The sequence below is a fragment of the Panthera tigris genome, chromosome X (assembly GCF_018350195.1).
Source record: "Panthera tigris isolate Pti1 chromosome X, P.tigris_Pti1_mat1.1, whole genome shotgun sequence".
In the NCBI taxonomy this organism is placed as follows: domain Eukaryota; kingdom Metazoa; phylum Chordata; class Mammalia; order Carnivora; family Felidae; genus Panthera; species Panthera tigris.
In genome coordinates, this window is record NC_056677.1 from 68,797,765 (window position 1) to 68,813,988 (window position 16,224).

The window sequence follows — 16,224 nt, forward strand, 5'->3', positions numbered from 1 at the left end:
AATAAATTTTAGTGTATCTTCACTTAAGACAAAGACATTCCTGCAAGGAAGCATAAAATGTCATGTTATTTCATTTAATTTAATGTTTTTTTTAACACTGATGGTACTAAATCATCAAGTCTTGAGGTCTGTGTGCAACTGCTTATAGAATTCTTTGTGTTCTTACCACCACTCCTGAAACTGTCCTTGTTTTGTTACCAAAATATAAGAAAGTTATTGAACTTTTGTACTTTGTGCTTATTCTATTACTTTGATGGGGGAAGGGATTGGAAGAGCCATCTGTGACTTTATTTGGGAAAAGACACTTGAATTGGTTTTTATTTGGAGGCATGGGCAAGAGGGAGAACCCAGGGCAGTAGACTCCCCACAAGGGTAGGCTGAGGACTGGGGTAGAGCCTCAGGCAAGTCTCCTGTTCCTGACATTCCCTTGCACAAATGCTTCCCCCAAAGGCTCTATGTCAGCCACAGAAATAGAGAGGCTGGGAGACCACTGTAGTTGTTCACTTTGTCAGGATATCAAACAATTTGGACACCAGCTTCCCATCATGAGTTTTGATCTTCTTCACAACCACAGCCCTGGAGGAACTGAAATGGCTGAAGGAACTGGAGCCCCCACCAGAGCTGAAGCTGAACTGGAAGGAGCTCAGGCCATAGTTGAGTCCAGGGCTTGTGAGGCTCCCAAAGGCCAAGCTCAGCCTGAGTAGTGGTGGTCTTAGTATCAACACTTATTTTCTGCATTTTAGATGCCAGCTGGCTTTCCCTAAACTCCACAAATTTGTGGTATATGTCAATCTTGATGTACAGGGCCAGCCTGATGCTCATGAACACCTGGTGCTAGCACAGCTGTGATGCTGTGTCTTGCTTGACTCACTGCAGGGAGGCCTCCAGCTTCTCTAGCTTGGCATTGGTGTCCTTAATGGCTAGCTCCCCACGATGATCAGCATCAGTGATGGTGACCTCCATGGAAGACCTCTGGCCTTGGAGGCCCTCAATATCAGCCTGGAGTCAGCAGATGGATGTTCCAGTTCATCTCGGAAATCTCCATCTTCCTGTGACAGAGGTCATACCCGTTCTCCCCCGTCAATGTCTGCAGCTCCTCATATTAGATCTGGTACATGGTCTCAGCCTCAGCCTAGTTGTGGTTGGCAATCTCCTTTTACTGGTGCTTGATCCCAGTGATGATACTGTCCAGGTCCAAGGAGCAGCTGCTGTCCATGTACAGTAATATGAACATGTCCAAGATCTGGGACTGCAGCTCACAGATCTCCTTTTCATAAAGCTGTCTAAAGAAGCTGATCTCCTTGGTCGGCCCTCCCAGGCAGGATTCCAGCTCTACCTTATTCATGTAAGCTTTGTCTACATCCTTCTTGGTGAGGACAAAGTCATTCTCTATGTCTTCATACTCTTTGATCTCCTTCTCCTACTTATTCTTGAAGTTCTCCACCAGCCCTTGCATGTTGTCAAGCTCAACCTCCAGCTTCAGCTTCTCCTGGCTGTGTATCCAGCTGCCACCAAAGGTTGTTGATGTAGCTTTCAAACATATTGTTAATGTTGTTCTGAGCTGTTTCTTGCTGCTTAAGGAGGCTATACTTGGTTTCCAGAATGTTTTTCTGCTACTCCAGCTGCCACATCTTGTCAACAAAGTAGGAAAACTTGTCCAGGGTCTTGATCTGCTCCTTCTCCTAGGTGTGCACAGCCTGGATGTTGGGGCCCACTTCCAGCTTAAGGGGGCTCAGCAGCCTTTGGTTCCCTGAGATAGCTGTGATGTTTTCCATACTTCCAGCCCTGCCATAGCCCCTGAAAATAATTCATGATGGCATCCAGGCTACCCCTGAAGTTGCTTCTACTGCCCAACTGTGATAAGGTCATGGAGTTGATGCAGGAACCAGGCATGCTCATGTATGAGTGGCTTCTGAAAGCCTGGGGGCTGAAAATGGGCACTCTGTAAGACCTCTGGGTCACCATGATGGACATGGTGAAGGCTGGAGTGAAAATGAGTAAGCTTAACCTGACAGGGGTTCTAGAAGAAGCTGAGAAGCTGCTTTTAGGTGGAGACCTATTCTATTTTTATATTCTAAGTAGCTTTAATACACTAAGCAAAACAATATACATGCACATAAATGCACCTATTTTTCATCTTTGCATCATTTATGGACTATCTCTATCTTTATCAGTCTCATACATTAATGAAAACTGCAAAAGCAGACACCTGACATCTTAGTGAGTGATGGAAAATAGAATAAAAACAAGATGTCATCATGTGTGGACAAAGGAGAGCCAGCATAATATAGAGGCAGGAATATTAGCGTGTAATCAAAATATAAGGACTGTCGATAGTTTAGTTAACCTATTCCATGGTATTGCTACCTCAGTCTCCATTTTGTTAGACCAAGCAGCCTGAAGGATTCAAGGACTTTAAATCGACACTAGCCACATCATATAAGTGCATGACCTAGAGAGCAGCCCACAGAGTCACAAGCAAATGTGAGTTCCTGAAATGACTTTGCCAACACTTGTCATCAAGTATCTTCAACCTCCAGTGCTTTTATGCCTTATGTGATCCCTAGATAAGACCTTAATTGGGCTTAATAAAGCTCCACTTTTTAGTATGAACTGACCAATCTGCTCTAGCCCAGGAAACCCAAAACAGTCCACCCACAGACTCTAATAAAAACATGTTCCCCAGGTCTTGCCCTTTTTTTTTTGTCTGTACCCTGCACCGATCCCTCTGTCCCTTGAGTTGTGCCATGTACTTTCTCCAGGACTTATGAGGAACAGATTTCTCTGTTTCAATGTCTTGTGTCTGTTGTTGAACCCGGGCTTACCCTCCAGCACCCTGTGCTTCACTTTCACAAAGTCATAACGATGTCCTAGTTTCATCTGTGATTCTGAGAAAAGTCCTTCATTAATAATGGAGTTTCCCAAACTTTCTCAGTTCATGGCACCTCAGTGTGTTAGTAATTTTGTCATGGTACTCTTAGACCTACAGAAACATCTAACATTCCTGTTTACGAAGTAATTAGGTCTAAGCAACATACTATATACCCTAATAACTTAGCTTTTTGGGGGGAAAACAGCATAAAAATGAGAACCTGTGTGGCTCAGTCTGTTAAGTATCCAACTATTGATTTTGGTTCAGGTTATGATCTTGTGGTTCATGAGTTCAAACCCTGCAGCCAGCTGTGTGTTGACAGTGCAGAACCTGCTTAGGATTCTCTCTCTCTTGTGTCCCACCTCCTTTCTCTCTTTCTCAAAAATAAATACATAAACCTTTAAAAAAACAATATGCATGAATGGAAATAAAAACCAACATTTATATTTCATTTGTATACAACAAGAATTGCTTGCTAGTAAAATGAGTCTGACTATTACAATTTCTTAAGCCCTGGAATTAGATTTTACACCACCACCCACATTAAATTTCATACAGTACTTGCTTTTTTATCACAATTGCCATAAACCCAACTTCTAATGATATGATCATCAAAAATAATGTATTGATATTAAATGTTGACACTGTAAATTACCTCAGTGTTGAATATTACTGTTTCCCTTGAAAATTAAAATTATCCCATGGTATCCCTGTGAGTTTGCTCTGGTGCCCCAGAGCATTCAGTGCACTGTGATATATGTTCTACCTATTTTATAGCATTATTGTGAGGATCAAGTTAAATAATGGATATGAAATTACTTTGAAAAAAAATGTAAAATATTGAAGTATAAAGGATTTTTATCATGGGAGACATCTATAGCTTTTCTCTAAACAAAGAACAATCACAAATTTTAGAACCATACACATGATGAGATAAGGGAGGAGTCACAGCCATCTTTAGTTAGTTTTATTAGATAAACCATTTTGTGCATTAGCACTACTGAATATACATACTTTTAAACTAGATAACATTTTAACCCTTTCTGTATAACTTGTGTCACTAAGAATTTATTTTCTAGTTATGTCTAAGAGATAAATGAATGGATAAATGTAGCCTTTTCTATTTATCCTACACTTCACTGTCAGGTTAATGAATAAATCAATGAGTGATATCACTATCAGCCACTTATGGCAATTATTGACTCACTGTTAGGTAGTTCATAAGCACAAATTATGCTGAATACCTATATGACACAATATACTATATTAGATTCTTTGATTAATTTAGTTTTCATCTCTGTACACATAGAGTTGTCAAATAAGAGAAATAATCATTAAAAGGAAATAGAATGATTATGAGCAATGTTTGTTAATTGCCATCATTTGCTCCATCCCGTGTGGGGCTCTGTGCTGACAGCTCAGAGCCTGGTGCCTGCTTCAGATTCTGGGTCTCCCTCTCTCTCTCTCTGCCCCTCCCCCCTCGTGCTCCGTCTCACTCTGTGTCTCAAAAATAAACATTAAAAAAATTGTAAACTAATAAAAAAAAGAAAGTATATCAAAGGAATTTCTATGAAACCCACCCTGAGAAAACTTTGTTATTATTTCTAGAAAGAGAGAAAGAAAGAAAGAAAGAAAGAAGAAAGAAAGAAAATTCCAGTTACTAATTTAGTCTATTCTTGACTCAGAGAACAATATGCCCCCTTATTCAGAAGTCTGTAATCTTGTATTTCAAGTTTTACATGTGTAAAACATGTATAATTCTATTTGCACCTCCTCTCTTGTCTCCCATTAATCTTATGTTATTAAAAAGAAAATGGCTGCCCGGAGCACTCAGTTCCTTAAGAATTACACAACTAGAAAATCTTATAGTCAGGCCTCATGCTGAGTTAAAAGCTACAGGAATACCTATAGGAACTCAATATCAGTGTCACCTCTGGTAGGTATAAAGTCACTTTTCCTGAAAGATGCTGCATTTAAACTAAAATAAATTGAATTGGTCCTCACCAAGTTGTGAAGTTACACATTGCTTAGTTTCTCATATCCCATGCCACTCTCATCTCCATAATCTTGAGCACACTTGAACCAACCTTGGAAGTATCTGATTAAAAATTTCCCACTTCAAAGTGATCAATCACATGCGCGCGCGCACACACACACACACGCATGCATGCACACCTTGAGCTTTTGCCTAGTTAGTCTATCTCAGGCAATTTCTCTTCTTTTTAATGTGTATTTATTTATTTTGAGAGCTAGAGAGAATGCAAGTGGGGGAGGGGCAGAGACAGAGGGAGAGAAAGAATCCCAAGCAGGCTCCTCACTGACAGCCCAGAGCTTGATGGGGGGCTCCATCTTATAAACCGCCTGATTGTGAACTGAGCTGAAATCGAGTTGGATGCTCAACCCACTGAGCAACCCAGGCACCCCTCAGCAATTTCTAACTATTACATAATTAGCTGGATTTTTTAAAATCCTTTCCCTTCATTCTAAAATTGTCTTTCTCCTTATTTTCATTATGTTTGTGACAGATTAGTACAGAGAATGGAACACAGGTTTTGTAGTCAGATGGTTTAGGTTATATAACTCTTAGCTCTGCTTTTTACTATTGGGTACCCTTGGACAAGTTACTTAACCTGTCTCTCAGTTTTAGTATCCTCATATAAAAAATTAGTAAACTAAGACTCCCTTCATTTAATAATTGTGAAGATTAAAGGAGACTATTATAAAAAATACCTAGCACAATGCTTGACAAATGATATGTATTTCATAAGTGCCCCTATTATGATTCAAAAAGGACCCTAACTGTAATTATAAAACAATATGAATAGTTAAAATTATACTCCCATCTGAAAGAAAAACAAAATATTGAGTTTTAAACTGAAATTAACAATACAAAAGTATCACCAACTTCCAGAATCTTTGTAATTTCCCAGACAACGCTTTAAAATCTGGATAAAATAATTTCAGATTTCTCTATTCTACTATAATAATCACCTTTTCCTTTTAAAACAGCTAGGATTTATATATGAATAAATATTAATAAAATTCTTATTTTTATGTTTCTTAGATTTTTCTGTTTAATTACTAGCATTGGTCCCCATTATCTTCTCCCATTTTTTTTTTACTATTACACATGTACACAATTTAATGTACTTGTGGATCACCCATGGATTTCAGAAAATATCTGGTTTATTAACTTGGAACTACCCAGGCACCATGTATTTTTTGAATTATAAGGGAGTCACATTATTCTTATATACAGGCAACATTCTATTTTTTCAATTTTTTTCTTTCCAAGATTTTATTTAAATTCAAGTTAGTGTAGTATTGGTTTCAGGAATAGAATTTAGTGATTTATCACTTACATATAACACCCAGGGTTCATCACAACAAATGCCCTCCTTAATGTTCATCACCCATTTAGCCCATCCCCCATTCACCTCCCCTCCAGCAACTCTCAGTTTGTTTTCTATAGTTAAGGGTCTCTTATGATTTGCCCCCCTCTCTGTTTTTATCTTATTTTTTCTTCCCTTCTACTATTCTCATCTGTTTTGTTTCTTAAATTCCACATATGAGTGAGATCATACAGTATGTTTCTTTCTCTGAGTGACATTTTGCTTAGCATAAGACACTCTATTTCCATCCACGTTGTTTCAAATGGCAAGATTTCCTTCTTTTTGATAGCCAAGTAATATCTCATTGTATATATACACTACATCTTCTTTATCCATTCCTCGGTCGATGGATATTTGTGTTCTTTTCATAATTTGGCTATTGTTGATAGTGCAGCTACAAACATTAGGGTACATGTGCCCTTTCAAATCAGTATTTTGTATCCTTTGGGTAAACACCTAGTAGTGAAATTGCTGGGCCATAGGGTAGTTCTATCTTTCACTTTCTGAGTTAAAGTTCTATCTTTAACTTTCTTTAACACTGTTTTCCAGAGTGGCTCTACCAGTTTGCCTTTCCATCAGCAACGCAAAAGAGTTTCCCTTTCTCTGCATCCTCACCAACATATGTTGTTTCCTAAGTTGTTAATTTTGTCCATTCTGACAGATGTGAGGTGGTATCTAACTGTGGTTTTGATTTGTATTTCCTTGATGATGATGAGTGATGTTGAGCATTTTTTCATGTGTCTGTTAGCCATTTGTATGTCTTAGGAGAAGTGTTTCTTCATGTCTTCTGCCAATTTCTTAATTGGGCTGTTTGTCTTTTGGGTGTTGATTTTGATAGATTCTTTATAGATTCTGGATATCAGATATCTTTATCTGATATGTCAGATATTTGCAAATATCTTTTTCTATTCTGTAGGTTGCCAAACAATTATGAAAGAAATTGAAAAAGACAAAAGAAAAGAAAAGATTGAAAAAACATGGAAATGCTCTTGGATTGGGAGAACATATATTGTTATAATATCTATAGTATCCAAGGCAATATACACATTCAATGCAACTCTTATAAAGATAACATCAGCATTTTTTGCATAGCTAGAACAAACAATTCTAAATTTTTTATGGAACCAGAAACGACCCTGAATAGCCAAATCAGTGTTGAAAAATAAAAGGAAAGTGGAAGGCATCACAATTCCAGACATCAAGTTGTGCTACAACGCTGTAATCATTGAGAAAGTATGGTAATGACACAAAAACAGACACATAGAACAATCTAACTGAATAGACAACCCAGAAATAGATGCTCAGCTATATGGTCATCTAATCTTTGACAAAGCAGGAAAGAATATCCAATGAGAAAAAGACAGTCTCTTCAACAAATAGCATGGGGAAAATTGGGCAATGACATGCAGAAGAATGAAACTGGACCACTTGCACCTTACACAAAAATTAATTCAAAATGGATGAAATATCTAAATATGAGACAGAAAACCATCAAAATCCTATAAGAGAACCCAAGGAGCAACCTCTTTGACCTCAGCCATAGCAACTTCTCCTCCTCCTTGTCCTTCTTCTTCTTCTTGTTCTTCTTCTTGTTCTTCTTCTTGTTCTTCTTCTTCTTCTTCTTCTCTTTCTTCTTCTTTGAGAGAGACAGAGAGAGAGAGAGAGAGAGAGAGAGAGAGAGAGAACAAGCTGGGGAGGGGCGGAGGGAGAGGGAGAGAGAGAATCATAAATGTACTTCATGCTCATTGAAGAGCCCAATGCAGGATTTGATCTCAAGATCATGAGATCATGACCTGAGCTGAAATCAAGAGTTGGCCACTTAACTGATTGAGACACCCAGGCACCCTGTAGCAATTTCTTACTAGACATGTCTCTGGAAGCAAGAGGAACACAACATTTTAGAAGCCACACTAGCTTTTTACCACTGAAGGAGTATTTCATGTTCAATCAGCAGAATTAATGTGGCTACCAATGAAGCCTAACTTATAATTACAGACTTATAATCAGATATGACATAATTATCTGCCTTGTGAACCAAAACAGTAACTATTATATACGTACAGATGAAATCCTCCTAAAGTTTTATGAGCTTTACATACCTTTTGTGATCAAATCTTAAAACATTAACAAGCATTAACAAGATAGAAAAAAGCAGAAAGGAGTATTAATGGATAAACCATAATTCTTGACTTAACTTGCTTATCCAACACCTCACCTTCTACAATAGGGCCTATCATCAAAAGAAGTGATTACAATAAATAAATTTACTGATAAACATCTCTAGAACATGATATATTCATTTTGTTCTTAAATAATTTAATTTATCAGGCATTTTTCCATGACTATTCTACTCGTATTGCTTTCTTGAAAGTTTACCATATGTGGATCTTAAGAAACTGAACAGAAAACCATGGGGGCGGGGAAGGAAAAAAAAAGAGAGGGAGGGAGCCAAACCATAATAGACTCTTAAAGACTGAGAATAAACTGAGGGTTGATGGGGGTTGGGAGGGAGGGGAAAGTGGGTGATGGGCATTGAGGAGGGCATCTGTTGAGGTGAGCACTGGGTGTTGTATGGAAACCAATTTGATAATAAATTTCATATAAAAAAAGAAAGTTGGATGTGAAAATCTTGCTAAATCCAACTGTTTTTTCTCTATTCCATTTATTACTAACTTCTCTACTGAATTAGTCACGGTTAATTATTTCCCACTCCTTGAAATTCTCTCATATTTTGAATTTAATGACATTTGGTGCATTGGGTTTTTCTTCTTATCTAAACATTTTTGTTTTAGACCTAATCGCCTTTTACTCTTATCATCATCAAAATACGGGGATTACTAAAGGTTCTTTCAGTCTTTGATCTTTTGCTCTTCTTTATACATTCTTCATCTCAGAGGTGTCATTAATGCACATACCATCAACTATTAACTCTTCCGAGGTTTTCTGCCAAAATGTAGTTTCCATCTTGAAAATTTTCTCCTTCCAGCCTCACTAAAATAAATGTCCCACTAGTTTTTCAAAACATCTCTTAGATCCTACTTATATTTGACTCATTCTTCTGTTATATCCAATATTTAAAGTATTTATGAATACTGCCAATTATTCTCTTAAAATGCATATTATTTGTCCTTCTTTCTGAATTCCCACAATTCAGTATAGTATTTTGTCATTTTATTGTATCTCATAACTTTTATTATGTTATCTTTTCTTTAATCAATTAATTTGTAGTAGTAGATACATTTGTTTTCCAAATATATTTTCTATAACTGAGGGTATTTTTTTATTTCTAGTTTTATTGCATTTTTGTGAGGCAACATGGTCTTTATAATTTTTATTCCTTAATTTTTTTTGCTATTTCCTTGTGCTCTATTTTTAATAATGTTCTATGTGCATTTGAAAGAATGTCCAATCTTTGGTGGGTGCAAGTTTCTCTGTATTAGATTAAATTAGGTGTTACTCTTTTTGAACTACATTAGGTGGATTCTGGCCCTTCTGTAATCTATGTGTTTATTAACTTAACCTTTTAAAACTACCTTTCATCTTTCCATTCATTTGTGCTGCATTGAGAATTGCTTAGCCAAATTGTCCAGTTTATTAATTCTCTGTTCTTGTGTGTCTGTTCTATTCAATTCATCTATTGAATATCAACATATTGAAACTCATATTTATTTATAAAATTATTTATATATTTTAATTTTTGTGGCTATTCTTTCTTGTGTCATGAATGTCAGTTCTTATATTTATATAATTATACTTATATGTAAGTCCTGATCTGCCTTCTCCATTAGCTCTGGTTTCACACATCTGTATTGTCTCACTTTTGTGGTGTTTACATGTCTCAAATGACCTATATTTTGTTATTGTGAGCTCATCCTGGTAACTGAGATTTACTCCAAGACAATCAGCTAAATCTGACTATACAGCCTGCTTTGGGGGCACAGGAGAGATAGTTTTTAGGAGAAGGATAAATGAGTGGAGCATACTGCAAGTTGGATAGTTTCACTACAATTGATCTTCTGGGAAAACATATATATATATATATATATATGAAAAAATATATATATAAACATATATATATGAAAATATATATATATATATAAACATATATATATTTATTTATTTATTTATTCTTAGTATAGACATACTCATCTACAGGCTTTATCATCTCCAAGCACTTCTTCCTCCTGGAAACAGACGCCTTTATCACAGCTTTCAGAATCATAAGAGAATTAGAGAAAGAATGCTCAAGTATAAGCCAGCCTCATTGCTCTCTCCTGCTCTGTTCCTACTAATCCCCAATTATTTGTCTCTCAGTTTATTTCTGTTATTAGTGTCAAGAACCTCTAGACATTAAGGTCCCTTGGTGTTGATTCTTTTTAAAAACCCAGTACTCTCCCACTAGATCCCATATGCATCCTAGGCTCTGAGCCTCTCTCTGGGTTATCTCTCTGATTAAATTTATCTGCTTTTGTTTTCTTTTCTCTTGTGATTTATCATTCCTATATTTGAATATAGTAATATCTTCATTAATTTTTAAAATATTCTTTTAAAAATTTTTATAGATTAATGTAAGGGTGGAAGCTGCAACATGTACTCATTATACCAAGTTGAAACTACAGTTTCTACCTATCAAACTCTTACTAGTGTTCTATATTTTTAAAATTTTCTATAAATGGTGCATCAGTTGAAAAAATAAACACATCATAAATTTATTTTAAAATGAACACCTATACACTCACCAAAACATCCCATGAGAACACTTCCCAAGAACACATTTCTCCCATATTTCCCACATTGGAATACACTCAGTGATTATTTTGTGTATGATTAATAGATTCACTGATTTATTATTGACACATTGCTTGAAAAACATTTTAAATTCTAATTTGTATTAGCACAAAAAAGATAACAGGAAATATGATACATGTCTCTCTTCATACAGCCTTTAATTATTTGAATGTAACTGTCCAACTTCAGAGAGAAAAAATGTGGAAGATTCATATTTATCTCTAATTGACTTGAAGGTTGAAATCTAAAACATAATTTCTAATTTAATTTTTTTTATTTAAGTAATCTCTACACCCAACATGGGGCTCAAACTCATGATCATGAGAACAAGAGTTGCATGCTCTACTTTCTGTTAACTTTTATAAAAGAATTAAGAGATATATTTTAGTTTCTACCAGACAGCCTATTTGTTTTCTTCTATTTTTAATTTTTTCCAGCTTTATGTATGTATAAAGTATATATAAATATTTTTGAGATATAATTGGCATATAACATTGTATAAGGTCCCTTTATAGATTTTATAGACTAATAACAACTTTGTTATTCTCTGTTTACATGAATTTGGCTTTTTAAAATTTCACATAGAAGTGAGGTCATGCAGTATTTTACTTGTTCTGTCTGACAGGTCACATAGAATAATGCCCCCAAGATCCATTAGTGTTGCTGCAACTGACAGGATTATCTTTTTATGGCTGTATAATAGTATAATATTCCATTGTGTGTATGTATGTGTGTGTGTGTGTGTGTGTGTGTGTGTGTATATATATATATATATATATATATATATTATTTATATATACCACCTCTTATTTATCCATTTAACCATCGATGAACACTTAGGTTGTTTTCACGTCTAGTTTATTGCGAATAATGCTGCAGTGAAAATGGCTGTGCAAATATCCCTTTGAGACAGTGATTCCGTTTTTTCTGTATAAATGCCAGAAGTGAGATTGCTGGATTATATGGTAGTTATATCTTTAATTTTTTTTTAACTCTGCATACTGCTTTCTATAGTGACTATACAAATTTACATTCCCACAAACATTGTACAGGGTTCCCTTTTCTCCACATTCTCACCATCACTTGTTATCTCTTGTCTTTCTGATAATAGGCATTCTAACAGTTGTTAGATAATACCTCACCCTGGTTTTGATTTGCATTTCCGTGATGATTAGTGATGTTGAGACTCTTTTCTTATATCTGTTGGCCATTTGGATAAATGTCTATTCAGGTCCTCTGCCCATTTTATTTATTTACTTATTATTATTATTGTTATTATTTTACTATTGAGTTATATGAATTCCCTACACATTTTGGATGTTAAGCCATTATTTGATCTATGATTTGCAAATATTTTCTCTCATTTCATAGATTGCCTCTTCATTCCACATAGTCTTTTTAGAGTGATGTAATCTCACTTGTTTATTTCTCATTTTGTTGCTTGTGTTTTTGGTGACATATCTGAAAAAAAATGTTGCCAAGGCCAATGTCAAAGGGATTTTTCCTTATGTTTTTTTTTCTATAGACAGCCTGCTTGTTAATCATTGTTTTGACCTACTCTGCTTTACAATGTTGAATATTGTGTCTTTCAAGTGTTCTCTTTTATCCAACAAAGTTCTCAAATACACGTGTAAGGTTTATGAATTTGGAAATATTAGGGGGATTTTAAATTATTGGCCAAAAAAACAATAAAGTAACTAGAAATATTGGACAGTATTCATTACTAAATAGATTAAGCTAAAATATAGACAGTGACCTTGACCTTTGAATTAGCAAGAGAAATGGAAATGCTGAACATAAAAATATCTCACTTGTCACAACATAATGGGTATATTATGAATATGTCTTAGTGAATGTAACCTTATAAATTAAATCTATGGTGACTTGGTTGAACAGTCAAATTTTGGTATAAAAATGTCACATTGGTATTACTAAGATGTTTGAAAATGACAAATTTTGCATAAAGCTAATGCCAGTTGCCAGAGGGCTAGAAGAGTTTAAAAGGCACAGAAAGAAAATAGGGATAGAAAATCCATAAACATAAAAACATGATATAAGTCTTTACACATATATACATTATTCACAAAATATTAAATGGAATACAACATCTGTAGAAAGCTAGTTTAGAGGTTAAAGTTCAATACAAATAAATCCAAGGTCCACAAATATTTTCCACATAATTAGTCATCTTTGATGTCATGATAAAAAACAGTTTCCCTAATATTGGACAGCTATATTTCAGACAATCACAAAGGGACATAGATGATTATATTGAAACAACCTTGCCATTGCTATGGCAAAAAATATATGCCATGGAGGCAACCACTAAGTACTAAGATCTTTGATCTACAAATATTTAGTAAGAATGATTTTTGTGGTCTATTTATGTTCTCTTGAATGGGCAATCTAGTTATTCTGAGACCAAGAGTTTTTAATTAATAAAACCAAAGGTTTTTTTCTCCAATTTGTTCATCATTTACAACCTTGTTCTTGCATTGTCTGTAAGACTGTTATTTGAGATGTTTTTGCCTGCAAGTATTAGAAAACTCTAACTCAAATAAACTTACACAGCTAATGCATTTAAGTTACATAGTGTTTAGAACTAGAGAAATTTTCAGTGTTGGTTAATTCAGCATATCACAAATGTCATCAAAACCTAATTTCTATATCTAAATACCTTAGTTGTTTGGCTTTGCCTGTTTTGTGTCTCTTCATATTTACAAGATGGTTGTTGCATTGGTTTCAAGCACTGCAACCAGATATGAGTATTTCTAGGAGATGAAAATGGACTGTTTTTTTTCTAGTGACAACTACATAAGAGTGAAAAAACCTTTCCTAGAATCCTTCTCTCAGATATAATTGGCTAGAACTGGATGATATGTTTACCCCTAAATCAATTACTAGCAAAAAAAAAAAAATACTGAACAATGGCTTAGGGCAACAATAATTTATACTTATAGCTCTAGATAAAGTTTGCCTCATTTAAGTTATATGAGGAAAGTATGAACAATAAATTAAAATTGTGGTTTTGCTTATAAGGAAAAAATAGGGAAATGAATGTTGGTATATAACTAATTATATATGCAATGGACTGTAAACTCCAGAGAGTCATTTTTTAAACAATTACATCATTATTCTAGTAAAATGTCTGTCATAAAGTCGGTTCTCAATAATTACTTTTTGAATTAATGACCAACTCTGCCTAGGAAGCAATTAACTCTGAATGATAAAGTCTTCACAGAGCAAATAATAGTTGATCTGGTGCTAGATGAAAATTGGTATGGAAACAGATAGGGAGAATACCATTTTAGATGAGGGGAAAGACACTGGAAAAAGTCATAAACTGGCACAGAAAGTTGGATCAGTTATTATCGCTTTCTGAAAAAATGTAAGAGAAAACTCCATTAATAGCAGCTTAAACCATCAAGACATTACTGTTTTCTTAACAAGATTTTTGAAGTTTATTTATGTTGAGAGAGCACACACAAGTGGGAGAGAGAGGTGGAAAGAGAATCCCAAGCAGGCTCCACACTGAGGCTGACATGTGGCTCAATCTCATGACATGGGGCTCAATCATGAGATCATGACCTGAGCCAAAATTAATAATTGGAGGCTTAACCAACTGAGCCACCCAGGCTCACCCTAGCATAATTTCAGAAAGATTTTTTATATATAATTAAGTTAAAGGATTAAAAATGTTATTATACTCTTTCTGCTGAGTTATCTTTGGTGTTGTCAATATGTCCTCTCATGTTCACAAGATGGCTGCTGCACTTTCAAGCATCATGCCATTATATAAACAATATATGAAGCAGGAATAAAATAGGGTTTTTATCATAATAGAAAATCCCAGACACTCCCTAGAAGTATTTTTATTATTTATCATTGGCCCAATCTAGGTTGGGGGACCAGTACTAGCTACAAGGAAGTCTTGGAAACCATGCACATGGACTCCCTAACATCTATGGTGATGACAGGTAAGAAATACAGAGGAAGGTAAAAATGTTGGGTAAGCAATCAATAGGTTCTATCACAATATCTTTCAGTGGACATGGGTATCAGAAATATGAGGGAAATGATAGAAAGAGGTTGGGGAAATAGATTGGATGCACATGTTCACCTACTGAAAGCATAGGAGTTACATGTGTAGTATTTATCTTTATATTTTAAAAAAGGCAGTGCAAGGGTGTTGTCTTTCTATCTCTCTAATTCATTTGCCTTTTAAAAATGTATTCATTTGATCAATCAAAACAAATATCTAATGAACTCAGTCACGGATATTCTCAAAATATAGCCGCTATTTAGTCTTTATGGGTCTTACATGTAAATAAAATATTTAGTAAAGTTCTCTCAAAAGCTTTAGACAATTTCCTATTTTGTAAGACAAGTTCTTCTAATTCTGTGATTCACAATCATGCATGTACATGTGTTTATAGCACACATTTGAAAATGAAAATTTCTGAGCACATTTCAAATAAAAGATTCTAACTAAAGCTGTACTAAGCCACAATAATTGCAACCCAATTACTAATAATAAATGTCACTAATGATCTATAAAAACATCCACTTTTGTACGATTTAAATTGTTGCATGTCAGTCCTTTATATCTACCTGTGTACAACTTTATCTTGATCATACCTTTCTTACATATTTATGCATTGAACAAATATTTGTTGAGTGCCTAGTTTGAAGCAGCACTCTGCTAATCATGGAGATGAAATTATTAACTACAACAACAGCAAAAACAAAACAAAACAAAACAAAAACAGAAATAGCCTTACTTTCATGTGGGGCTTGCATTGCTTGTTCCAGGAAACATAAGATTGTTGACTCAAGTTTTGATATCCCAATTTGCCCCCTTTGAATTTGATGCAAGGTTTATTCCCCTCAATATCAGAAGATTCACTCACTTCAAGGTTCCTTTTGACAAGACTTGAAGTGTGCATCCTCACTTGCAACAATAATTTATATTATCTCTTGATCAAAGTTTGAGAGCATCCTTATAAATGATTAGAGTTTAAGAGTTAAGAACCATTATTCTAACTAGATGGAGATATCAGGCTCTTTTTAGTCTACTGGAGTTTCCTGAGTAATGGTGGGAATAGGGCAAGGGGTAATTTCAGATTTTAGCTTTTAACTTAAATCTTGAATTCCATAGAGTTTCATATTCAC

The 16,224-nt window shown here is 35.0% G+C and overlaps 1 pseudogene; it reads right to left on the minus strand.

Annotated features, from left to right (window-relative positions):
- Positions 1-500: 500 nt before the first annotated feature.
- On the minus strand, positions 501-1,983 carry LOC102959123 (annotated as a pseudogene).
- Between the last annotated feature and the right edge of the window lie 14,241 nt (positions 1,984-16,224).